The following is a 9278-nucleotide window of genomic DNA, read 5'->3' as shown; positions in this document are numbered from 1 at the left end:
TGCTGATAGGGTGAGAAGAAGAGGGGTGGGAGGAGGCTCGTGTGGAGCAGAAACACCGGCACGGACCGGTTGGGCCGAGTGGCCGGTTTCTGTGCTGTACGTTCGATGCAATATTAGGGAACACTGTGCTGCTGATCTGCTGACCCTCCTCGGAAATGGAGGATGGGCGCAATCCTTACCCTGTTGTCCCTTTCTGTCTTTGCATTTTTCCCTTCCTGCTTCTTCTCCCTTCAGCCATTTCACGTGTGATAACGGTGATATTTCATTGGTTAAGAGATACAGCCAATAAAGAGCCTAGAATGATAGAATCATACAGCACATGAGGAGGCCATTCGGCCCATCGTGCCTGTGCCAGCTCTTTGAAAGAGCTCTCCAATTAGGCCCACTCCCCCCTGCTCTTTCCCCGTAGCCCTGCAAATTTCTCCCCTTCGAGTATTTCTCCAATTCCCTTTTGAAAGTTACTGTTGAATCTGTTTCCACTGCCCTTTCAGGCAGCGCGTTCCAGATCACAACAACTCGCTGCGTAAAATAATGTTTCCTCACCTCCCCCCTCTGGTTCTTTTGCCGGTTATCTTCAAGCTGTGTCCTCTGGTTACCGACCCACCTGCCACTGGAAACAGTTGCTCCTTATTTACTCTTATCAAAACCTTCCAGACTTTTCAACACCTCCATCAAATCTCCCCTTAGCCCTTTCTGCTCGAAGCAGAACAAGCCCAGAGCCTCCAGTCTCTCCACGTAACTGAAGAATTGGAAGAAACTTCTGCCCATATTTGGAACTGCTGGCTATTGACAAAGGGCAGACATGCAACTTGACATAATTATGATCAAATAATGGCAACAGGCTCAAGGGCAACTTATTAACAAGCATTGTCCTTAATATTATATTTTCCCCACTCCAAAAACCTTCTCTGCATATCTGTTTAATTTGGTGATAAGACGCTCAAGGCCACCATGATGTAGGAAACACCTCTTTATAATGTTACTGTTTGTGAGTCAGGGTTTGGTGAATATACTGTAGTACAATTAGAAATGTACAATAAATAGAGGTACAATTGACAGCAAGCGTAAAAATAGAGAGCGAGTTATGGTGCATCATTACGTATGGTAAATTGGAATTGTTAATAAGGGTGGGGTTTACCCACCAATCTGGGTAAACACGGGATCTCTCCCATCATTTCTATGTTCCTGGCAATACATCGGTCCTGTTCCCGAACGCCCCGATCTTAATCATCCCTGTAAAATCCGCATTGGGATACTTTCCAACAGCAGTGGGGTATGGGAGGCACGAGAAGATGCCTTCGAAAGCGTCCCAGAAGGTCTTGATCCTGAAGACGTAGACAATGGGGTTGATGACCGAGTTGACGTGGGACAGGATGACCGTGGTCAGCATCAGGGAAGCCGGGATGTCGCAGCTGGGGCAGTAGAGCTTGACGCAGTTCAGGATGTGCAGGGGGAGCCAGCTGAGGGTGAAGCAGAAGAGAACGATGAAAAGCGACGTGGCCGTCTGGACCTCCTTGCGGATTATTTTCCGCCGCTTCGCCTCTGCGCTGATGTCGATGTGCCGCTCGGCTATTTGGCGGATCTGCTTCTTGACCTCAAGAAATATCTTGCCGTAGATGACAAACATGACGAGCAGTGGCAGGAGCATGCAACCAATAAAATTGAAGTAGACCATGTAGCTCTCGTCGATCACGTTATCGAATAGGCATCTTTCGTCGGCCGTGGGCGTTTTGCGCCAGCCCATCAGAGGCACCAGCCCGATGATGACCGCCAGCACCCACAAAGCGACGATTACGAGGCCGGCCTTCCTGGACGTCACCAAGGCCTGGTAGCGGAACGGCGTCAGGATGGCGATGTAGCGCTCGACAGCGATGGCGAACAGCCCAAAGATGGAGGCTTGAGTCAGGACGAGCAGCGTGCACAGCATCAGGACGCAGAGGTAGTAGCTGCACCTGGGGAGGCCCAGGTCCGACAGCAAGGCGCACGGGATGGCCACCGCCCCGACCAATATGTCCGCCACGGCCAGCGACACCAGGAAGTAATTGGTCGCTGTCTGCAGCTTCCTGTTCCTGACGACGACAAAACAGATGAAGATGTTCCCAAGAACAGCAAAGAATGCCGTTAACACCTCTATAATGAAGTACCCAGTCTTGATGTGGAAGAAAGTGTTGGTGCAATTGATCTTGTTGTGCGACAGGTTTGCCACGCTATCGACAAAACTTTCAAACATGTCCATCGTGAAATGAGAAATCGTGTAGTCTTCCTCTCCCTTTATCTTCTTATTTCTTCCTTTCCTTCTTCTTCGCTCTCAGTTCCTTCTGTTCTGCCTTTGCTCCTTCATTCTTTTCTCTTTGCTGCTTGACGTTCCTGCAATTTGCCATGCGCAAAGCTTTAGCAGAAAGAGTCAGTCGCTTCTCTTTCACCTAAAAAAAAATAGTAATATTAGAAGAATTAAACTAACATTCTGGGGGCTGGATTTCGCCAATGGGGAGCTTTTGGAGGCGGGGCTCCCACTTGTCGGGTTGTAGTCCCGCCTCCATCAATTTCTGGCCAACCCACGCCATTTTCCCTTGATTGACCTTGTTAAGCCCGCCCAGCGGGCTTAGCAGGCCAATTACGGGGAAGCAGGTTGCAGAGAACATCAACGTATGATGTTTCATCTGTCAAAAATGTTTGACAGATGAATTGTCATCGTTTGACAGCTCTGTGAAGCTGTCAAACACTGACATTCTCTGTAGTTCAATGAGTTTTTGTATTCAAGACCTCATCAAACCTTTCTTTTACAGAAATTAGATGGTTGTTGCATTGGAGAATGCAATGGCCATCTGTCATCTCTGCCGTGGAGGTGCGAGACTCTCCGCATACAATGGTGAGGCCACACCTGGAATATTGCGTACAGTTTTGGTTTCCATATTTAAGAAAAGATATACTGTACTTGCTCTCGAGGCAGTTCAGAGAAGGTTCACTCGGTTGATTCTAGAGATGAGGGGGTTGACTTATGAGGAAAGGTTGAGTAGGTTGGGCCTCTACTCATTGGAATTCAGAAGAATGAGAGGCGATCTTATCGAAACATATAAGATTGTGAGGGGGCTTGATCGGGTGGATGCGGGGAGGATGTTTCCACTGATGGGTGAGACTAGAACTAGGGGGCATAATCTTAGAATAAGGGGCTGCCCTTTCAAAACTGAGATGAGGAGAAACTTCTTCACTCAGAGGGTAGTAAATCTATGGAATTTGCTACCTCAGAGAGCTGTGGAAGCTGTGACATTGAATAAATTTAAAACAGAGATAGACAGTTTCCTAGCAGACAAGGGAATTAGGGGTTACGGGGAGCGGGCAGGGAAGTGGACGTGAGTCTAGGTTCGGATCAGCCATGATCCTATTGAATGGCGGAGCAGGCCCGAGGGGCCGTATGGTCTACTCCTGCTCCTATTTCTTATGTTCTTATAAACCGACTGAAGCCTGCAGGAAGAAACAAAGGTAAGTACACTTTTTCTAACACTTTCCACTTACCTCAGATACTCACCTCTCCACACTTGCACCCATCACTCACCTCCATGGCCCACTTTTGACCCCCGCAGACCCACTACTCGCCTCGCTGACCTGGCGGGCTTGAGGGCAAAAAGGGGATAATCCTATTTTCTGCCTGTTAACTACCTGTTAAGTGGATGTAAACCCTTCCCGCCTCCAAGGAGACGGGACCCGGCGCGGGACAGCTACCCGCCTCCTGGGAAGATGGCATGGAGGCAGGTTGGGCACCCGCCCCCCAGATTCTGCCATTTTCCCGGCAGTCCCGCCTCCCCAGGGATGGCCAGATCACCCCGTTTCTGAAATAAGTAATTATTGATCAAACTTTCCTATACTGTGCGAGGGTAAGAACACTGACATCTCTATATGATGAGAAAATGGCATTGGGCCAAAACAGCCCACTCGCTTTCTTTTGACAATTTTCACCCGTTAATTCCCCTCCGCCGCTCCTGAATTCTTGCCCGTCCAGGTGGACGTAATAGGGATAATTTTATGACTGCGCATTTCTGGCAGCGAGCACATATCAGGGATTCAGGGGCTGTGCTCCCCCATGAAGTTGTCTTGGGTTGTCTTGTGAAGAAAGGTTGAGCAGGTTGGGCCTATACTCATTGGGGTTTAGAAGAATGAGAGGCGATCTTATTGAAACATATAAGATTCTGAAGGGGCTCGACAGGGTAGATGCTGAGAGGTTGTTTCCCCTCGTGGGGGAATCTGGAACTAGGGGGCATAGTTTCAGAATAAGGGGTCGCCCATTTAAAACAGAAATGAGGAGGAATTTCTTCTCTGAGGGTCGTGAATCTTTGGAATTCTCTTCCCCAGAGAGCTGTGGAGGCGGAGTCATTGAATATATTTAAGGTGGAGATATTTGAGCTACAGGGGAGTCGAGGGTTATGGGGAGCGGGCAGGGAGGTGGAGTTGAGGCCAAGATCAGATCAGCCATGATCCTATTGAATGGCGGGGCAGGCTCGAGGGGCCGAATGGCCAACTCCTGCTCCCAATTCTTATGTTCTAATGAACTGGCAGACTTATCAGGATACGTGCACCCATGATTTGAAGGTCCTGCGCCAGTAAAAGAAAAGAAAGAATTGCATTTATATAGCGGCCTAGAAATTGAGTTGGGCCCGCGCCAGGGCTTTAGCGCCGGAAATTTTGCGCCGGCGCTAAGTCCCACTGCGCGCGCCAAAAATTCAGTAGCGCCGCGCCCAGACGGCTGCGGGCGCTACTGGAGGGTGTCAGCGCCTCCCAATGGGCGCTGACTGCAGGATTGCGGCGCTAATCCCCCGCTGCGGCACCCGATGCGGTGCGGCAGGCTGGGGTACTGCAGGCCTCCTCCTTCTGTTAAGGAGGAGCTGCCTGCAGCCGACAACTGTCCGGTGGATTCCCCCGACATCTGAGCCCGGCACCTCGGGGAAGTGCCGGGCTCGCAGCACACACTCATCAGGGCCGCGGGGGGGGGGGGTGATGCAGGAGTCCGGGAAGGGAGGTGCGGGCAGGCGGCCGCCGGGAACGCGGCCGGCCGCCGCTCCACCTTTATGCGCCGGCGCAAAGGCGTGTAAGAACACTTTTCACTTTCGTTAGTTGCGCCTGCCACGGGCGAGGCGGGCGCAACTGAATTTGGGCTTGGGGCCGGGTTACCACGGCAACCAGGACGCTGCGCACACCGATGACGTCATCGGTGCCGGCGCAGCGCTACCGGCTAACGCCGATGGTAAGGCCCAAGTCAATTTGCAAAACGACTATAAGTCCAGCGCAAGGCCCTCTAGCGCCACTAATTGGGCGCTAAGCCCACTCAATTTCTAGGCCAGTGTCTTTCACGACCTCAGGCGTCCCAAAGCGCTTTACAGCCAATGAAGTACTTTTTGAAGTGTAGTCGCTGTTGTAATGTAGGAAACGCAGCAGCCAATTTGCGCAGAGCAAGCTCCCACAAACAGCAATGTGATAATGACCGGATAATCTGTTTCAGTAATCTGTTTTAGTTCTGACGAAGGGTCATCGACCTGAAACGTTAACTCTGTTTCTCTCTCCACGGATGCTGCCTGGCCTGCTGAGTATTTCCAGCATTTTCTGTTGTTCTTTCAGATTTCCAGCATCCGCAGTATTTGGCTATTATATAATCTGTTTTAGTGATGTTGGTTGAGGGATGAATATTGACCCCAGGACACCGGGGAGAACTCCCCCTGCTCTTCTTCGAAATAGTGGCCGTGGGATCTTTTCTGTCAGACCTGAGAGGGCGGACGGGGCCTCGGTTCAACGTGTCATCTGAAAGACGGCACCTCCGACAGTGCGGCGCTCCCTCGGTACTGGCACTGGGAGTGTCAGCCTAGATTTTGGTGCTCAAGTCTCTGGAGTGGGACTGTGAACAGACGGCCTTCTGACGGCGAGAGTGCTGCCCCACTGAGCCAGGGCTGACAGCTCGACCGTCAGCTCCTGGGAGACCCAGACCACCGTGCGCCTACTGTTGCCCTGGGTAAGGTGGCCAAGAGAACGAAGCATTGACCAAGTGCACCAGCTCCAAGTAAAACTCTGTGGCGGGGGCGGGGGGGGAACACAGCTAAATCTGTTCCATCGTGGACTCTACCTAAACCCCGCCTGGACCCGAGGAGAGATTCTCTCTCCTGCGAGAAAGTGAGAGCAATTGAGTGTCAGCTGTGGCTCAGTTGGTAGCCTCTGAGTCAGAAGGTCATGAGTTCAGGTCTCACTCCAGGGACTTGACAGCACATTAATCTAGGCTGACACGCCCAGTGCTGCACTGTCAGAGGTGCTGTCTTTCGGATGAGATGTTAAACCGAGGCCCCGTCTGCTCTCTCAGGTGGATGTAAAAGATCCCATATCAGTATTTTGAAGAAGAGCAGGGGGGAGTTCTCCCCGGCGTCCTGGGGCCAATATTTATCCCTCAATCAACATCACTAAAAACAGATGATCTGCTCATAGAAACAAGAAGATAGGAGCTATGTTTCTAAGACCAGATCATCTGGTCATTATCACATTGCTGTTTGTGGGAGCTTGCTGTGCGCAAATTGGCTGCCGCGTTTCCCACATTACAACAGTGGCTACACTTCAAAAAGTACTTCATTGGCTGTAAAGCACTTTGAGACGTCCGGTGGTTGTGAAAGGTGCTAAAGAAATGCAAGTTTTTTTTAAACTCGCATCCTGCATTATACCTACCGTCCGATCACCTTCCTCCATGCGACCTGGCATGCAAATTCCAGCCGGTCAGGAGCCATTCCAGTTCGATAACAGAAAGATTTGCAGGTTGTTCATACTGAGTTAGCAGGTCTGGGACGGGACCGTCCCGGGCCTAAGTAACTTTTTGCTTTAATCAGCTGCTGATTATTCGGTGATCAAAAGTGGCGTCAAAACCTGTTAATGTGTAACAGGTACGGGGGATGGCTGTAATCTAATCAGACTGCTTCAGTGACAGGTTATAAACAGCTCCAGCTTTGATCATCAGACCCATGACGGCAACTGCGCACCTCAATTAGATAACTTCATTGTAATCAATTCCGTGTATCCATTATTCTATATCAATAAACAAGAGATTAAAACAAGCCAACAGTGGAAAATACACAGAGGCTGACAGTCACTCCAGCCGTTTCTATTTTAATTCTATATATAAACTATTCAAACTCTTTGATTAAAGTACAATGTGTAACTTATTTGAGTATCTGTTATTCCATATATAAACCCCCGAACCCCTGGATTAGATTCCAGCCTGTAACTCACTCCTGGGTATCTGTTATTCTATATTTAAACCCCCCGAACCCCTCGGTTAGATTCCAGCCTGTAACTCACTTCCGGGTATCTGTTATTCTATATATAAACCCCCCGAACCCCTCGATTAGATTCCAGCCTACAACTCACTCCCAGGTATGTTATTCTATATATAAACCCCTCGATTAGATTCCAGCCTGTAACTCACTCTCGGCTATCTGTTATTCTATATATAAACCACCTGAACCCCTCAATTAGATCCCAGCCTGTAACTCACTCCCAGGTATCTGTTATTCTATATATAAACCCCCCGAACCCCTCGATTAGATCCCAGCCTGTAACTCACTCCCAGGTATCTGTTATTCTATATATAAACCCCTTGATTAGATTCCAGCCTGTAACTCACTCCCGGGTATCTGTTATTCTATATATAAACCCCCCCGAACCCCTCGATTAGATTCCAGCCTGTAACTCACTCCCGGGTATCTGTTATTCTATATATAAACCCCCCCGAACCCCTCGATTAGATTCCAGCCTGTATCTGTTATTCTATACATAAACCCCTCGATTAGATTTCAGCCTGTAACTCACTCCCGGGTATCTGTTATTCTATATATAAACCCCCCCGAACCCCTCGATTAGATTCCAGCCTGTATCTGTTATTCTATACATAAACCCCTCGATTAGATTTCAGCCTGTAACTCACTCCCGGGTATCTGTTATTCTATATATAAACCCCTCGATTAGATTCCAGCCTGTAACTCACTCCCGGGTATCTGTTATTCTATATATAAACCCACTGAACCCCTCGATTAGATTCCAGCCTGTAACTCACACCCGGGTATCCGTTATTCTATATATAAACCCCCTGAACCCCCCAATTAGATTCCAGCTTGTAACTCACTGCCGGGTATCCGTTATTCTATATATAAACCCCCCGAACCCCTCGATTAGACTCCAGCCTGTGACTCACTCCCGGGGTATCCGTTATTCTATATGTAAAGCCCCCAAACCCCTCGATTGGAAACGAGCCTGTAACTCACTCCCGGGTATCCGATATTCTATATATAAACCCCCTGAACTCCTCGATTAGATTCCAGGCTGTAACTCACTCCCGGGTATCTGTTATTCTATATATAAACACCCCGAACCCCTCGATGAGATTCCAGCCTGTAACTCACTCCCGGGTATTCTGTATAAAAACTATCCTAAACCCTTCGATTAGATTTCTGTTGCATAGAGTACAGAATGTGATTATATATTACAGAGCTGTGTGAGTTCCTGCAATCCATTGAAGACCAGATCCTCCAGGGATTATATGATCAATGTAAACTTCCACTGAATGGAGGTGCTGGCCATCGATTGTCACAGATGGACACAGGGCGATAGCTTGAGCTGTTTTGAGTAACACTGCTCCATACATCTCATTCAAAAGGCTGAGTGTGTGTCAATTGGTTATGATGCGATCCACAGGTGTCCTGTTTCAGCAGGGATGCTGTGACATCTTCGAGCGAGAGCTGGGACCTGATTCTGGCCAGGGCGGATGTCACCTCTTACAGAAGGGAGGCACTGCAGGGAATTCAGGGGCCAGAGTGATCTCCCGGACTAGTTTCCATCGCCGAGACGGGTCGGAGAGGAATTTCCCAGATTTTCCCCCCCTAAGTTGGCCTGGGATTTTTTTAATCTGTTTTCTTTTAGCCTCTCCCAGGAGATAAACATAGAAACATAGAAGATAGGAGCAGGAGTAGGCCATTCGGCCCCTCGAGCCTGCTCCACCATTCAATGCGATCATGGCTGATCATCCAAACTCAGTACCCTGTCCCTGCCTTCTCCCCATATCCCTTGATCCCTTTAGCCTTAAGAAATATATCCAACTCCTTCTTGAATATATTTAATGTATTGGCCTCAACTGCCTTCTGTGATAGAGAATTCCACAGGTTCACCACTCTCTGGGTGAAGAAATTCCTCCTCATTTCTGTCCTAAATGGCTTACCCCTTATCCTTAGACTGTGACCCCTGGTTCTGGACTCCCCGATCAT

The 9278-nt window shown here is 49.2% G+C and overlaps 1 pseudogene; it reads right to left on the bottom strand.

The window, feature by feature from the left end:
- Positions 1-970: 970 nt before the first annotated feature.
- Positions 971-2418, bottom strand: LOC147096741 (adenosine receptor A1 pseudogene; annotated as a pseudogene).
- Positions 2419-9278: the final 6860 nt, after the last annotated feature.

The sequence above is a fragment of the Somniosus microcephalus genome, chromosome 34 (genome assembly GCF_052327205.1).
Source record: "Somniosus microcephalus isolate GS21.2 chromosome 34, FLI_Smic_1.0, whole genome shotgun sequence".
NCBI classification, from domain to species: domain Eukaryota; kingdom Metazoa; phylum Chordata; class Chondrichthyes; order Squaliformes; family Somniosidae; genus Somniosus; species Somniosus microcephalus.
The sequence above is the reverse complement of the archived record's forward strand: the minus strand, read 5'-3'. Positions and strand labels throughout refer to the sequence as shown.